This window comes from Schistocerca cancellata, chromosome 2 (genome assembly GCF_023864275.1).
Source record: "Schistocerca cancellata isolate TAMUIC-IGC-003103 chromosome 2, iqSchCanc2.1, whole genome shotgun sequence".
Lineage (NCBI taxonomy): Eukaryota > Metazoa > Arthropoda > Insecta > Orthoptera > Acrididae > Schistocerca > Schistocerca cancellata.
The window spans coordinates 1,053,543,483-1,053,557,140 of NC_064627.1; the positions used below are offsets into that span (position 1 = coordinate 1,053,543,483).

Sequence of the window (13,658 nt, forward strand, 5' to 3'; positions counted from 1 at the left end):
ATAGGCCGATTGGAGAGCGTCAGCTCTCGCGTCAGCTGAGCAAAGTCGAGACAAGTCGAGACTCAAGGGGAATCGACGCACACGCTAGAGGGTGGCGTGCAGCGAGTAAGATGGGCAAAGAAACATTAATTTAAGGACGCGTGGCAAAAGTACTCATACGCAAAAGTAAAAGCCTGCAGCGGTGGCCGGGAATCGAACCCGGATCAACTGCTTGGAAAGCAACTATGCTGACCATTACACCACCACCGCACAGTTCCGTCGCGCGCCTCGCGAGCCGCGCTGTGTCTGCTTCCCGCCTGTCGGCGGCGCCTGAAGGTGGTCGTAGCTGTAGGCGCGTTACGGGGTAGGCGAGCTCATCCAGGCAGCGTCTCTAGGCACGTTTCGCGGCCTTTGGCAAGAGTCGTCGCGTGCGTGCGCCGCAAGAGTACTTAGACGATCATTTTTAAGCAGTGCAGTGCAGGATTCAGCGTCTGTAGCATTCTCTCGAGAGGATGCGACGGCGCTGGACGGCAGTCCCACTTTCCCCTCAGACGTCTGCCGCGGAAAGCACCAGGAAGCTGTGAACTAGCTGAGCATCGGTGGTTCAGTGGTAGAATGCTCGCCTGCCACGCGGGCGGCCCATGTTCGATTCCCGGCCGATGCATCGTTTTGTTTTTTCTCCGATAGTGGTGCTGCGTGTCTTTCGCACTCGAACTGCGTGAGCCATGAGAATGAACCGCGGGATTCCGTGTGGAAAGAAGCAATCATGCAGCGCGCACGACTGCTCGTTTGGACTCTTGCGTGCTATTGTACATACTGGCGTTGGCCTAACATCGCAAGTTGCCTGCCGCGCCGGGAATGCACGTGTAGCAACAGAAAAAATGAGCCAGGGAGTGCAGACTCTGTACCACTGGTATTCGGTACTTAGCAAGATTCCAGAAGGTGTGGCGTTCGCCAGCCTCGGTAGCGCAGTAGGCAGCGCGTAAGTCTCGTAATCTTAAGGTCGTGAGTTCGATCCTCACCCGGGGCATTTAATTTACTGTCGTTCACAGCTAAGTCGACGGCTCTGGGGTTGCGAAGGAGCGAAACACTTAGTAGTTTGTTATCCACAAGGCTTCAACGACTCAGCGTGAAAATGTTTACTTCCTGTTATTACTAGTTGCAGTTCTTTTGTAAAATTTTCAAGAAAAAAAGTACTAGTAATAAAACTGAATTTCGTATGATATAACATGTAAAGTCACACAATGTATGACCTGCTATATAATGACAGGCAGCAGGTCTTTACTTGCGAAATAAGTAAATAAATATTACTACTTACAGCTTTGCTTTTCCTCCTACCCCTGTAACAACGAGGCCAAAAGAAATGGACTGAGACTTTTGCCATGCGCGAGAAGATGCTCGCAAACAGGGAAAGTGCGACACGGAAAGCGAGTGGAGGGGGTGTAAACCCGGAGAACGATGTGCACGTCCGGTGTGGTCTAGTGGCTAGGATACCTGGCTTTCACCCAGGAGGCCCGGGTTCGATTCCCGGTACCGGAATGGAATTTTTTCGGAACAAATCACGACAAGTTTTGACCGTGCGAAATGCTGTTTCACGTCCTCCTCGCATTATAGCTACTGGTTCGTAAACGTCAGCTGACAACAGTCGAGAGAAACGGGCACGCAACGAAATTACTACGAGCAGCGGCATAGAGGGAGAAGAGACGCTGGTCCACTGTTGGATTGCTGCCATAGAAATGTTACATGGCAATACGCAGAGCAATTCCCGCAAAGCAATGGGAGACTGTCTGTACCGAGGCCCGTTAGCTCAGTTGGTTAGAGCGTCGTGCTAATAGCGCGAAGGTCGTGGGTTCGATCCCCCCACGGGCCACTACGATTTTACTGTTTCAAAAAGGCAACGCCGATTTCCCGTGGAAGTATGGTGACAAAGAAATCGTCACATTGTGTGGGAGCTGATAGGGGACCCGAACGCGACTTGTCGGGACGCGCTAAAACATTTCACTGGTCACAGCACGCTGAACACACAGTTTCTCGTCCGATCACCACAACTGCGCGACGTCGGGCGTTGTCAGTGCTTGGGCGGGTGACCGCCTGCGAACATAGGGCACTGTCGACAGTTTCAATTCGTATTTCTCTTTCCTCTTCGGTTTCGGAGCTGCAGCGCTATTCGGTCAAGGGCACTGGCGCCACGTTTTGCCTCTCGGTATGCCAAGTCGCGCCGTGCGGCCACAGTGAAATGAAGGAGCGTGTTGTAAAATTTTCAACAAAGAAAAAAAAAAAGAAATCTACTAGTAATAAAACTGAATTTGTCTGACAGAACATGTAAAATCAGACAATACATGATAACAGGCAGCAGGTATTTACTCGAGGCATAAGTAATGTTGTGCCCGCCTCGCCATACCTCTCTCAGTCGTTTCGCGTGCTTGTCCTTTTGATATAGGCCGATTGGAGAGCGTCAGCTCTCGCGTCAGCTGAGCAAAGTCGAGACAAGTCGAGACTCAAGGGGAATCGACGCACACGCTAGAGGGTGGCGTGCAGCGAGTAAGATGGGCAAAGAAACATTAATTTAAGGACGCGTGGCAAAAGTACTCATACGCAAAAGTAAAAGCCTGCAGCGGTGGCCGGGAATCGAACCCGGATCAACTGCTTGGAAAGCAACTATGCTGACCATTACACCACCACCGCACAGTTCCGTCGCGCGCCTCGCGAGCCGCGCTGTGTCTGCTTCCCGCCTGTCGGCGGCGCCTGAAGGTGGTCGTAGCTGTAGGCGCGTTACGGGGTAGGCGAGCTCATCCAGGCAGCGTCTCTAGGCACGTTTCGCGGCCTTTGGCAAGAGTCGTCGCGTGCGTGCGCCGCAAGAGTACTTAGACGATCATTTTTAAGCAGTGCAGTGCAGGATTCAGCGTCTGTAGCATTCTCTCGAGAGGATGCGACGGCGCTGGACGGCAGTCCCACTTTCCCCTCAGACGTCTGCCGCGGAAAGCACCAGGAAGCTGTGAACTAGCTGAGCATCGGTGGTTCAGTGGTAGAATGCTCGCCTGCCACGCGGGCGGCCCATGTTCGATTCCCGGCCGATGCATCGTTTTGTTTTTTCTCCGATAGTGGTGCTGCGTGTCTTTCGCACTCGAACTGCGTGAGCCATGAGAATGAACCGCGGGATTCCGTGTGGAAAGAAGCAATCATGCAGCGCGCACGACTGCTCGTTTGGACTCTTGCGTGCTATTGTACATACTGGCGTTGGCCTAACATCGCAAGTTGCCTGCCGCGCCGGGAATGCACGTGTAGCAACAGAAAAAATGAGCCAGGGAGTGCAGACTCTGTACCACTGGTATTCGGTACTTAGCAAGATTCCAGAAGGTGTGGCGTTCGCCAGCCTCGGTAGCGCAGTAGGCAGCGCGTAAGTCTCGTAATCTTAAGGTCGTGAGTTCGATCCTCACCCGGGCATTTAATTTACTGTCGTTCACAGCTAAGTCGACGGCTCTGGGGTTGCGAAGGAGCGAAACACTTAGTAGTTTGTTATCCACAAGGCTTCAACGACTCAGCGTGAAAATGTTTACTTCCTGTTATTACTAGTTGCAGTTCTTTTGTAAAATTTTCAAGAAAAAAAGTACTAGTAATAAAACTGAATTTCGTATGATATAACATGTAAAGTCACACAATGTATGACCTGCTATATAATGACAGGCAGCAGGTCTTTACTTGCGAAATAAGTAAATAAATATTACTACTTACAGCTTTGCTTTTCCTCCTACCCCTGTAACAACGAGGCCAAAAGAAATGGACTGAGACTTTTGCCATGCGCGAGAAGATGCTCGCAAACAGGGAAAGTGCGACACGGAAAGCGAGTGGAGGGGGTGTAAACCCGGAGAACGATGTGCACGTCCGGTGTGGTCTAGTGGCTAGGATACCTGGCTTTCACCCAGGAGGCCCGGGTTCGATTCCCGGTACCGGAATGGAATTTTTTCGGAACAAATCACGACAAGTTTTGACCGTGCGAAATGCTGTTTCACGTCCTCCTCGCATTATAGCTACTGGTTCGTAAACGTCAGCTGACAACAGTCGAGAGAAACGGGCACGCAACGAAATTACTACGAGCAGCGGCATAGAGGGAGAAGAGACGCTGGTCCACTGTTGGATTGCTGCCATAGAAATGTTACATGGCAATACGCAGAGCAATTCCGCAAAGCAATGGGAGACTGTCTGTACCGAGGCCCGTTAGCTCAGTTGGTTAGAGCGTCGTGCTAATAGCGCGAAGGTCGTGGGTTCGATCCCCCACGGGCCACTACGATTTTACTGTTTCAAAAAGGCAACGCCGATTTCCCCGTGGAAGTATGGTGACAAAGAAATCGTCACATTGTGTGGGAGCTGATAGGGGACCCGAACGCGACTTGTCGGGACGCGCTAAAACATTTCACTGGTCACAGCACGCTGAACACACAGTTTCTCGTCGATCACCACAACTGCGCGACGTCGGGCGTTGTCAGTGCTTGGGCGGGTGACCGCCTGCGAACATAGGGCACTGTCGACAGTTTCAATTCGTATTTCTCTTTCCTCTTCGGTTTCGGAGCTGCAGCGCTATTCGGTCAAGGGCACTGGCGCCACGTTTTGCCTCTCGGTATGCCAAGTCGCGCCGTGCGGCCACAGTGAAATGAAGGAGCGTGTTGTAAAATTTTCAACAAAGAAAAAAAAAAAGAAATCTACTAGTAATAAAACTGAATTTGTCTGACAGAACATGTAAAATCAGACAATACATGATAACAGGCAGCAGGTATTTACTCGAGGCATAAGTAATGTTGTGCCCGCCTCGCCATACCTCTCTCAGTCGTTTCGCGTGCTTGTCCTTTTGATATAGGCCGATTGGAGAGCGTCAGCTCTCGCGTCAGCTGAGCAAAGTCGAGACAAGTCGAGACTCAAGGGGAATCGACGCACACGCTAGAGGGTGGCGTGCAGCGAGTAAGATGGGCAAAGAAACATTAATTTAAGGACGCGTGGCAAAAGTACTCATACGCAAAAGTAAAAGCCTGCAGCGGTGGCCGGGAATCGAACCCGGATCAACTGCTTGGAAAGCAACTATGCTGACCATTACACCACCACCGCACAGTTCCGTCGCGCGCCTCGCGAGCCGCGCTGTGTCTGCTTCCCGCCTGTCGGCGGCGCCTGAAGGTGGTCGTAGCTGTAGGCGCGTTACGGGGTAGGCGAGCTCATCCAGGCAGCGTCTCTAGGCACGTTTCGCGGCCTTTGGCAAGAGTCGTCGCGTGCGTGCGCCGCAAGAGTACTTAGACGATCATTTTTAAGCAGTGCAGTGCAGGATTCAGCGTCTGTAGCATTCTCTCGAGAGGATGCGACGGCGCTGGACGGCAGTCCCACTTTCCCCTCAGACGTCTGCCGCGGAAAGCACCAGGAAGCTGTGAACTAGCTGAGCATCGGTGGTTCAGTGGTAGAATGCTCGCCTGCCACGCGGGCGGCCCATGTTCGATTCCCGGCCGATGCATCGTTTTGTTTTTTCTCCGATAGTGGTGCTGCGTGTCTTTCGCACTCGAACTGCGTGAGCCATGAGAATGAACCGCGGGATTCCGTGTGGAAAGAAGCAATCATGCAGCGCGCACGACTGCTCGTTTGGACTCTTGCGTGCTATTGTACATACTGGCGTTGGCCTAACATCGCAAGTTGCCTGCCGCGCCGGGAATGCACGTGTAGCAACAGAAAAAATGAGCCAGGGAGTGCAGACTCTGTACCACTGGTATTCGGTACTTAGCAAGATTCCAGAAGGTGTGGCGTTCGCCAGCCTCGGTAGCGCAGTAGGCAGCGCGTAAGTCTCGTAATCTTAAGGTCGTGAGTTCGATCCTCACCCGGGGCATTTAATTTACTGTCGTTCACAGCTAAGTCGACGGCTCTGGGGTTGCGAAGGAGCGAAACACTTAGTAGTTTGTTATCCACAAGGCTTCAACGACTCAGCGTGAAAATGTTTACTTCCTGTTATTACTAGTTGCAGTTCTTTTGTAAAATTTTCAAGAAAAAAAGTACTAGTAATAAAACTGAATTTCGTATGATATAACATGTAAAGTCACACAATGTATGACCTGCTATATAATGACAGGCAGCAGGTCTTTACTTGCGAAATAAGTAAATAAATATTACTACTTACAGCTTTGCTTTTCCTCCTACCCCTGTAACAACGAGGCCAAAAGAAATGGACTGAGACTTTTGCCATGCGCGAGAAGATGCTCGCAAACAGGGAAAGTGCGACACGGAAAGCGAGTGGAGGGGGTGTAAACCCGGAGAACGATGTGCACGTCCGGTGTGGTCTAGTGGCTAGGATACCTGGCTTTCACCCAGGAGGCCCGGGTTCGATTCCCGGTACCGGAATGGAATTTTTTCGGAACAAATCACGACAAGTTTTGACCGTGCGAAATGCTGTTTCACGTCCTCCTCGCATTATAGCTACTGGTTCGTAAACGTCAGCTGACAACAGTCGAGAGAAACGGGCACGCAACGAAATTACTACGAGCAGCGGCATAGAGGGAGAAGAGACGCTGGTCCACTGTTGGATTGCTGCCATAGAAATGTTACATGGCAATACGCAGAGCAATTCCCGCAAAGCAATGGGAGACTGTCTGTACCGAGGCCCGTTAGCTCAGTTGGTTAGAGCGTCGTGCTAATAGCGCGAAGGTCGTGGGTTCGATCCCCCCACGGGCCACTACGATTTTACTGTTTCAAAAAGGCAACGCCGATTTCCCCGTGGAAGTATGGTGACAAAGAAATCGTCACATTGTGTGGGAGCTGATAGGGGACCCGAACGCGACTTGTCGGGACGCGCTAAAACATTTCACTGGTCACAGCACGCTGAACACACAGTTTCTCGTCCGATCACCACAACTGCGCGACGTCGGGCGTTGTCAGTGCTTGGGCGGGTGACCGCCTGCGAACATAGGGCACTGTCGACAGTTTCAATTCGTATTTCTCTTTCCTCTTCGGTTTCGGAGCTGCAGCGCTATTCGGTCAAGGGCACTGGCGCCACGTTTTGCCTCTCGGTATGCCAAGTCGCGCCGTGCGGCCACAGTGAAATGAAGGAGCGTGTTGTAAAATTTTCAACAAAGAAAAAAAAAAAGAAATCTACTAGTAATAAAACTGAATTTGTCTGACAGAACATGTAAAATCAGACAATACATGATAACAGGCAGCAGGTATTTACTCGAGGCATAAGTAATGTTGTGCCCGCCTCGCCATACCTCTCTCAGTCGTTTCGCGTGCTTGTCCTTTTGATATAGGCCGATTGGAGAGCGTCAGCTCTCGCGTCAGCTGAGCAAAGTCGAGACAAGTCGAGACTCAAGGGGAATCGACGCACACGCTAGAGGGTGGCGTGCAGCGAGTAAGATGGGCAAAGAAACATTAATTTAAGGACGCGTGGCAAAAGTACTCATACGCAAAAGTAAAAGCCTGCAGCGGTGGCCGGGAATCGAACCCGGATCAACTGCTTGGAAAGCAACTATGCTGACCATTACACCACCACCGCACAGTTCCGTCGCGCGCCTCGCGAGCCGCGCTGTGTCTGCTTCCCGCCTGTCGGCGGCGCCTGAAGGTGGTCGTAGCTGTAGGCGCGTTACGGGGTAGGCGAGCTCATCCAGGCAGCGTCTCTAGGCACGTTTCGCGGCCTTTGGCAAGAGTCGTCGCGTGCGTGCGCCGCAAGAGTACTTAGACGATCATTTTTAAGCAGTGCAGTGCAGGATTCAGCGTCTGTAGCATTCTCTCGAGAGGATGCGACGGCGCTGGACGGCAGTCCCACTTTCCCCTCAGACGTCTGCCGCGGAAAGCACCAGGAAGCTGTGAACTAGCTGAGCATCGGTGGTTCAGTGGTAGAATGCTCGCCTGCCACGCGGGCGGCCCATGTTCGATTCCCGGCCGATGCATCGTTTTGTTTTTTCTCCGATAGTGGTGCTGCGTGTCTTTCGCACTCGAACTGCGTGAGCCATGAGAATGAACCGCGGGATTCCGTGTGGAAAGAAGCAATCATGCAGCGCGCACGACTGCTCGTTTGGACTCTTGCGTGCTATTGTACATACTGGCGTTGGCCTAACATCGCAAGTTGCCTGCCGCGCCGGGAATGCACGTGTAGCAACAGAAAAAATGAGCCAGGGAGTGCAGACTCTGTACCACTGGTATTCGGTACTTAGCAAGATTCCAGAAGGTGTGGCGTTCGCCAGCCTCGGTAGCGCAGTAGGCAGCGCGTAAGTCTCGTAATCTTAAGGTCGTGAGTTCGATCCTCACCCGGGGCATTTAATTTACTGTCGTTCACAGCTAAGTCGACGGCTCTGGGGTTGCGAAGGAGCGAAACACTTAGTAGTTTGTTATCCACAAGGCTTCAACGACTCAGCGTGAAAATGTTTACTTCCTGTTATTACTAGTTGCAGTTCTTTTGTAAAATTTTCAAGAAAAAAAGTACTAGTAATAAAACTGAATTTCGTATGATATAACATGTAAAGTCACACAATGTATGACCTGCTATATAATGACAGGCAGCAGGTCTTTACTTGCGAAATAAGTAAATAAATATTACTACTTACAGCTTTGCTTTTCCTCCTACCCCTGTAACAACGAGGCCAAAAGAAATGGACTGAGACTTTTGCCATGCGCGAGAAGATGCTCGCAAACAGGGAAAGTGCGACACGGAAAGCGAGTGGAGGGGGTGTAAACCCGGAGAACGATGTGCACGTCCGGTGTGGTCTAGTGGCTAGGATACCTGGCTTTCACCCAGGAGGCCCGGGTTCGATTCCCGGTACCGGAATGGAATTTTTTCGGAACAAATCACGACAAGTTTTGACCGTGCGAAATGCTGTTTCACGTCCTCCTCGCATTATAGCTACTGGTTCGTAAACGTCAGCTGACAACAGTCGAGAGAAACGGGCACGCAACGAAATTACTACGAGCAGCGGCATAGAGGGAGAAGAGACGCTGGTCCACTGTTGGATTGCTGCCATAGAAATGTTACATGGCAATACGCAGAGCAATTCCCGCAAAGCAATGGGAGACTGTCTGTACCGAGGCCCGTTAGCTCAGTTGGTTAGAGCGTCGTGCTAATAGCGCGAAGGTCGTGGGTTCGATCCCCCCACGGGCCACTACGATTTTACTGTTTCAAAAAGGCAACGCCGATTTCCCCGTGGAAGTATGGTGACAAAGAAATCGTCACATTGTGTGGGAGCTGATAGGGGACCCGAACGCGACTTGTCGGGACGCGCTAAAACATTTCACTGGTCACAGCACGCTGAACACACAGTTTCTCGTCCGATCACCACAACTGCGCGACGTCGGGCGTTGTCAGTGCTTGGGCGGGTGACCGCCTGCGAACATAGGGCACTGTCGACAGTTTCAATTCGTATTTCTCTTTCCTCTTCGGTTTCGGAGCTGCAGCGCTATTCGGTCAAGGGCACTGGCGCCACGTTTTGCCTCTCGGTATGCCAAGTCGCGCCGTGCGGCCACAGTGAAATGAAGGAGCGTGTTGTAAAATTTTCAACAAAGAAAAAAAAAAAGAAATCTACTAGTAATAAAACTGAATTTGTCTGACAGAACATGTAAAATCAGACAATACATGATAACAGGCAGCAGGTATTTACTCGAGGCATAAGTAATGTTGTGCCCGCCTCGCCATACCTCTCTCAGTCGTTTCGCGTGCTTGTCCTTTTGATATAGGCCGATTGGAGAGCGTCAGCTCTCGCGTCAGCTGAGCAAAGTCGAGACAAGTCGAGACTCAAGGGGAATCGACGCACACGCTAGAGGGTGGCGTGCAGCGAGTAAGATGGGCAAAGAAACATTAATTTAAGGACGCGTGGCAAAAGTACTCATACGCAAAAGTAAAAGCCTGCAGCGGTGGCCGGGAATCGAACCCGGATCAACTGCTTGGAAAGCAACTATGCTGACCATTACACCACCACCGCACAGTTCCGTCGCGCGCCTCGCGAGCCGCGCTGTGTCTGCTTCCCGCCTGTCGGCGGCGCCTGAAGGTGGTCGTAGCTGTAGGCGCGTTACGGGGTAGGCGAGCTCATCCAGGCAGCGTCTCTAGGCACGTTTCGCGGCCTTTGGCAAGAGTCGTCGCGTGCGTGCGCCGCAAGAGTACTTAGACGATCATTTTTAAGCAGTGCAGTGCAGGATTCAGCGTCTGTAGCATTCTCTCGAGAGGATGCGACGGCGCTGGACGGCAGTCCCACTTTCCCCTCAGACGTCTGCCGCGGAAAGCACCAGGAAGCTGTGAACTAGCTGAGCATCGGTGGTTCAGTGGTAGAATGCTCGCCTGCCACGCGGGCGGCCCATGTTCGATTCCCGGCCGATGCATCGTTTTGTTTTTTCTCCGATAGTGGTGCTGCGTGTCTTTCGCACTCGAACTGCGTGAGCCATGAGAATGAACCGCGGGATTCCGTGTGGAAAGAAGCAATCATGCAGCGCGCACGACTGCTCGTTTGGACTCTTGCGTGCTATTGTACATACTGGCGTTGGCCTAACATCGCAAGTTGCCTGCCGCGCCGGGAATGCACGTGTAGCAACAGAAAAAATGAGCCAGGGAGTGCAGACTCTGTACCACTGGTATTCGGTACTTAGCAAGATTCCAGAAGGTGTGGCGTTCGCCAGCCTCGGTAGCGCAGTAGGCAGCGCGTAAGTCTCGTAATCTTAAGGTCGTGAGTTCGATCCTCACCCGGGGCATTTAATTTACTGTCGTTCACAGCTAAGTCGACGGCTCTGGGGTTGCGAAGGAGCGAAACACTTAGTAGTTTGTTATCCACAAGGCTTCAACGACTCAGCGTGAAAATGTTTACTTCCTGTTATTACTAGTTGCAGTTCTTTTGTAAAATTTTCAAGAAAAAAAGTACTAGTAATAAAACTGAATTTCGTATGATATAACATGTAAAGTCACACAATGTATGACCTGCTATATAATGACAGGCAGCAGGTCTTTACTTGCGAAATAAGTAAATAAATATTACTACTTACAGCTTTGCTTTTCCTCCTACCCCTGTAACAACGAGGCCAAAAGAAATGGACTGAGACTTTTGCCATGCGCGAGAAGATGCTCGCAAACAGGGAAAGTGCGACACGGAAAGCGAGTGGAGGGGGTGTAAACCCGGAGAACGATGTGCACGTCCGGTGTGGTCTAGTGGCTAGGATACCTGGCTTTCACCCAGGAGGCCCGGGTTCGATTCCCGGTACCGGAATGGAATTTTTTCGGAACAAATCACGACAAGTTTTGACCGTGCGAAATGCTGTTTCACGTCCTCCTCGCATTATAGCTACTGGTTCGTAAACGTCAGCTGACAACAGTCGAGAGAAACGGGCACGCAACGAAATTACTACGAGCAGCGGCATAGAGGGAGAAGAGACGCTGGTCCACTGTTGGATTGCTGCCATAGAAATGTTACATGGCAATACGCAGAGCAATTCCCGCAAAGCAATGGGAGACTGTCTGTACCGAGGCCCGTTAGCTCAGTTGGTTAGAGCGTCGTGCTAATAGCGCGAAGGTCGTGGGTTCGATCCCCCCACGGGCCACTACGATTTTACTGTTTCAAAAAGGCAACGCCGATTTCCCCGTGGAAGTATGGTGACAAAGAAATCGTCACATTGTGTGGGAGCTGATAGGGGACCCGAACGCGACTTGTCGGGACGCGCTAAAACATTTCACTGGTCACAGCACGCTGAACACACAGTTTCTCGTCCGATCACCACAACTGCGCGACGTCGGGCGTTGTCAGTGCTTGGGCGGGTGACCGCCTGCGAACATAGGGCACTGTCGACAGTTTCAATTCGTATTTCTCTTTCCTCTTCGGTTTCGGAGCTGCAGCGCTATTCGGTCAAGGGCACTGGCGCCACGTTTTGCCTCTCGGTATGCCAAGTCGCGCCGTGCGGCCACAGTGAAATGAAGGAGCGTGTTGTAAAATTTTCAACAAAGAAAAAAAAAAAGAAATCTACTAGTAATAAAACTGAATTTGTCTGACAGAACATGTAAAATCAGACAATACATGATAACAGGCAGCAGGTATTTACTCGAGGCATAAGTAATGTTGTGCCCGCCTCGCCATACCTCTCTCAGTCGTTTCGCGTGCTTGTCCTTTTGATATAGGCCGATTGGAGAGCGTCAGCTCTCGCGTCAGCTGAGCAAAGTCGAGACAAGTCGAGACTCAAGGGGAATCGACGCACACGCTAGAGGGTGGCGTGCAGCGAGTAAGATGGGCAAAGAAACATTAATTTAAGGACGCGTGGCAAAAGTACTCATACGCAAAAGTAAAAGCCTGCAGCGGTGGCCGGGAATCGAACCCGGATCAACTGCTTGGAAAGCAACTATGCTGACCATTACACCACCACCGCACAGTTCCGTCGCGCGCCTCGCGAGCCGCGCTGTGTCTGCTTCCCGCCTGTCGGCGGCGCCTGAAGGTGGTCGTAGCTGTAGGCGCGTTACGGGGTAGGCGAGCTCATCCAGGCAGCGTCTCTAGGCACGTTTCGCGGCCTTTGGCAAGAGTCGTCGCGTGCGTGCGCCGCAAGAGTACTTAGACGATCATTTTTAAGCAGTGCAGTGCAGGATTCAGCGTCTGTAGCATTCTCTCGAGAGGATGCGACGGCGCTGGACGGCAGTCCCACTTTCCCCTCAGACGTCTGCCGCGGAAAGCACCAGGAAGCTGTGAACTAGCTGAGCATCGGTGGTTCAGTGGTAGAATGCTCGCCTGCCACGCGGGCGGCCCATGTTCGATTCCCGGCCGATGCATCGTTTTGTTTTTTCTCCGATAGTGGTGCTGCGTGTCTTTCGCACTCGAACTGCGTGAGCCATGAGAATGAACCGCGGGATTCCGTGTGGAAAGAAGCAATCATGCAGCGCGCACGACTGCTCGTTTGGACTCTTGCGTGCTATTGTACATACTGGCGTTGGCCTAACATCGCAAGTTGCCTGCCGCGCCGGGAATGCACGTGTAGCAACAGAAAAAATGAGCCAGGGAGTGCAGACTCTGTACCACTGGTATTCGGTACTTAGCAAGATTCCAGAAGGTGTGGCGTTCGCCAGCCTCGGTAGCGCAGTAGGCAGCGCGTAAGTCTCGTAATCTTAAGGTCGTGAGTTCGATCCTCACCCGGGGCATTTAATTTACTGTCGTTCACAGCTAAGTCGACGGCTCTGGGGTTGCGAAGGAGCGAAACACTTAGTAGTTTGTTATCCACAAGGCTTCAACGACTCAGCGTGAAAATGTTTACTTCCTGTTATTACTAGTTGCAGTTCTTTTGTAAAATTTTCAAGAAAAAAAGTACTAGTAATAAAACTGAATTTCGTATGATATAACATGTAAAGTCACACAATGTATGACCTGCTATATAATGACAGGCAGCAGGTCTTTACTTGCGAAATAAGTAAATAAATATTACTACTTACAGCTTTGCTTTTCCTCCTACCCCTGTAACAACGAGGCCAAAAGAAATGGACTGAGACTTTTGCCATGCGCGAGAAGATGCTCGCAAACAGGGAAAGTGCGACACGGAAAGCGAGTGGAGGGGGTGTAAACCCGGAGAACGATGTGCACGTCCGGTGTGGTCTAGTGGCTAGGATACCTGGCTTTCACCCAGGAGGCCCGGGTTCGATTCCCGGTACCGGAATGGAATTTTTTCGGAACAAATCACGACAAGTTTTGACCGTGCGAAATGCTGTTTCACGTCCTCCT

General features: G+C 51.5%; 28 non-coding genes across 28 annotated transcripts; 23 read left to right on the forward strand and 5 right to left on the reverse strand.

Annotated features, from left to right (window-relative positions):
- The first annotated feature begins 572 nt into the window (after positions 1–572).
- On the forward strand, positions 573–643 carry Trnag-gcc (transfer RNA glycine (anticodon GCC)). Its single transcript has one exon. It is a non-coding gene; the product is annotated as a tRNA-Gly (tRNA).
- Positions 644–936: 293 nt separating this feature from the next.
- Positions 937–1,009, forward strand: Trnat-cgu (transfer RNA threonine (anticodon CGU)). Its single transcript has one exon. It is a non-coding gene; the product is annotated as a tRNA-Thr (tRNA).
- A 437-nt stretch (positions 1,010–1,446) lies between these two features.
- On the forward strand, positions 1,447–1,518 carry Trnae-uuc (transfer RNA glutamic acid (anticodon UUC)). The gene has a single exon. It is a non-coding gene; the product is annotated as a tRNA-Glu (tRNA).
- Positions 1,519–1,775: 257 nt separating this feature from the next.
- On the forward strand, positions 1,776–1,849 carry Trnai-aau (transfer RNA isoleucine (anticodon AAU)). Its single transcript has one exon. It is a non-coding gene; the product is annotated as a tRNA-Ile (tRNA).
- Positions 1,850–2,592: 743 nt separating this feature from the next.
- Trnag-ucc (transfer RNA glycine (anticodon UCC)) lies at positions 2,593–2,664 on the reverse strand. Its single transcript has one exon. It is a non-coding gene; the product is annotated as a tRNA-Gly (tRNA).
- Positions 2,665–2,987: 323 nt separating this feature from the next.
- Trnag-gcc (transfer RNA glycine (anticodon GCC)) lies at positions 2,988–3,058 on the forward strand. The gene has a single exon. It is a non-coding gene; the product is annotated as a tRNA-Gly (tRNA).
- Positions 3,059–3,351: 293 nt separating this feature from the next.
- Trnat-cgu (transfer RNA threonine (anticodon CGU)) lies at positions 3,352–3,423 on the forward strand. The gene has a single exon. It is a non-coding gene; the product is annotated as a tRNA-Thr (tRNA).
- Positions 3,424–3,860: 437 nt separating this feature from the next.
- On the forward strand, positions 3,861–3,932 carry Trnae-uuc (transfer RNA glutamic acid (anticodon UUC)). Its single transcript has one exon. It is a non-coding gene; the product is annotated as a tRNA-Glu (tRNA).
- A 256-nt stretch (positions 3,933–4,188) lies between these two features.
- Trnai-aau (transfer RNA isoleucine (anticodon AAU)) lies at positions 4,189–4,261 on the forward strand. Its single transcript has one exon. It is a non-coding gene; the product is annotated as a tRNA-Ile (tRNA).
- A 743-nt stretch (positions 4,262–5,004) lies between these two features.
- On the reverse strand, positions 5,005–5,076 carry Trnag-ucc (transfer RNA glycine (anticodon UCC)). The gene has a single exon. It is a non-coding gene; the product is annotated as a tRNA-Gly (tRNA).
- Positions 5,077–5,399: 323 nt separating this feature from the next.
- Positions 5,400–5,470, forward strand: Trnag-gcc (transfer RNA glycine (anticodon GCC)). Its single transcript has one exon. It is a non-coding gene; the product is annotated as a tRNA-Gly (tRNA).
- A 293-nt stretch (positions 5,471–5,763) lies between these two features.
- Positions 5,764–5,836, forward strand: Trnat-cgu (transfer RNA threonine (anticodon CGU)). Its single transcript has one exon. It is a non-coding gene; the product is annotated as a tRNA-Thr (tRNA).
- Positions 5,837–6,273: 437 nt separating this feature from the next.
- On the forward strand, positions 6,274–6,345 carry Trnae-uuc (transfer RNA glutamic acid (anticodon UUC)). Its single transcript has one exon. It is a non-coding gene; the product is annotated as a tRNA-Glu (tRNA).
- Positions 6,346–6,602: 257 nt separating this feature from the next.
- Trnai-aau (transfer RNA isoleucine (anticodon AAU)) lies at positions 6,603–6,676 on the forward strand. The gene has a single exon. It is a non-coding gene; the product is annotated as a tRNA-Ile (tRNA).
- Positions 6,677–7,420: 744 nt separating this feature from the next.
- Trnag-ucc (transfer RNA glycine (anticodon UCC)) lies at positions 7,421–7,492 on the reverse strand. The gene has a single exon. It is a non-coding gene; the product is annotated as a tRNA-Gly (tRNA).
- Positions 7,493–7,815: 323 nt separating this feature from the next.
- On the forward strand, positions 7,816–7,886 carry Trnag-gcc (transfer RNA glycine (anticodon GCC)). The gene has a single exon. It is a non-coding gene; the product is annotated as a tRNA-Gly (tRNA).
- Positions 7,887–8,179: 293 nt separating this feature from the next.
- Trnat-cgu (transfer RNA threonine (anticodon CGU)) lies at positions 8,180–8,252 on the forward strand. Its single transcript has one exon. It is a non-coding gene; the product is annotated as a tRNA-Thr (tRNA).
- A 437-nt stretch (positions 8,253–8,689) lies between these two features.
- Positions 8,690–8,761, forward strand: Trnae-uuc (transfer RNA glutamic acid (anticodon UUC)). Its single transcript has one exon. It is a non-coding gene; the product is annotated as a tRNA-Glu (tRNA).
- Positions 8,762–9,018: 257 nt separating this feature from the next.
- Positions 9,019–9,092, forward strand: Trnai-aau (transfer RNA isoleucine (anticodon AAU)). Its single transcript has one exon. It is a non-coding gene; the product is annotated as a tRNA-Ile (tRNA).
- A 744-nt stretch (positions 9,093–9,836) lies between these two features.
- Positions 9,837–9,908, reverse strand: Trnag-ucc (transfer RNA glycine (anticodon UCC)). The gene has a single exon. It is a non-coding gene; the product is annotated as a tRNA-Gly (tRNA).
- Positions 9,909–10,231: 323 nt separating this feature from the next.
- Positions 10,232–10,302, forward strand: Trnag-gcc (transfer RNA glycine (anticodon GCC)). Its single transcript has one exon. It is a non-coding gene; the product is annotated as a tRNA-Gly (tRNA).
- A 293-nt stretch (positions 10,303–10,595) lies between these two features.
- Trnat-cgu (transfer RNA threonine (anticodon CGU)) lies at positions 10,596–10,668 on the forward strand. The gene has a single exon. It is a non-coding gene; the product is annotated as a tRNA-Thr (tRNA).
- A 437-nt stretch (positions 10,669–11,105) lies between these two features.
- Trnae-uuc (transfer RNA glutamic acid (anticodon UUC)) lies at positions 11,106–11,177 on the forward strand. The gene has a single exon. It is a non-coding gene; the product is annotated as a tRNA-Glu (tRNA).
- Positions 11,178–11,434: 257 nt separating this feature from the next.
- On the forward strand, positions 11,435–11,508 carry Trnai-aau (transfer RNA isoleucine (anticodon AAU)). Its single transcript has one exon. It is a non-coding gene; the product is annotated as a tRNA-Ile (tRNA).
- Positions 11,509–12,252: 744 nt separating this feature from the next.
- Positions 12,253–12,324, reverse strand: Trnag-ucc (transfer RNA glycine (anticodon UCC)). Its single transcript has one exon. It is a non-coding gene; the product is annotated as a tRNA-Gly (tRNA).
- Positions 12,325–12,647: 323 nt separating this feature from the next.
- Positions 12,648–12,718, forward strand: Trnag-gcc (transfer RNA glycine (anticodon GCC)). Its single transcript has one exon. It is a non-coding gene; the product is annotated as a tRNA-Gly (tRNA).
- A 293-nt stretch (positions 12,719–13,011) lies between these two features.
- Positions 13,012–13,084, forward strand: Trnat-cgu (transfer RNA threonine (anticodon CGU)). Its single transcript has one exon. It is a non-coding gene; the product is annotated as a tRNA-Thr (tRNA).
- A 437-nt stretch (positions 13,085–13,521) lies between these two features.
- Positions 13,522–13,593, forward strand: Trnae-uuc (transfer RNA glutamic acid (anticodon UUC)). The gene has a single exon. It is a non-coding gene; the product is annotated as a tRNA-Glu (tRNA).
- Positions 13,594–13,658: the final 65 nt, after the last annotated feature.